Consider the following 419-nt stretch of genomic DNA (forward strand, 5'->3'; position numbering starts at 1 on the left):
AATGTAATGTGTGCAATAGTTAAATGTATGATAAATATTTTACTTTTTTACTAAAAAGTGTCGGATTTCATCTTGTATTTACAAGTTCGAAGAGAAAGAAAAGAAAAAGAAAAATTTGGAGAAAAGGAAAAGAAAGTAGAGGGAAAACTTAAAATTTTTAAAACCCTTCTTGACTTCTTGTTGTGTAGATCAGTAGATGAGATAATTGTAGAAACTTTATCAAAGTTTGATGGTCTCAAGTCTCTATTGTCTGGCAACCTATAAGAACTAGAGCAATTCAGTAGACAACCTAAAAAAAGGGAAAAGCACACAACAAAATTGCTTTGCACAACATTGGAAACCACCACAGCAACAACCGTGAAAATTTGGATTACCCAGGTTCAAGAATAACATGTTTCTCCTGTTATGTAGTTATGTAG

This window comes from Arachis ipaensis, chromosome B07 (assembly GCF_000816755.2).
Source record: "Arachis ipaensis cultivar K30076 chromosome B07, Araip1.1, whole genome shotgun sequence".
Taxonomy (NCBI): domain Eukaryota; kingdom Viridiplantae; phylum Streptophyta; class Magnoliopsida; order Fabales; family Fabaceae; genus Arachis; species Arachis ipaensis.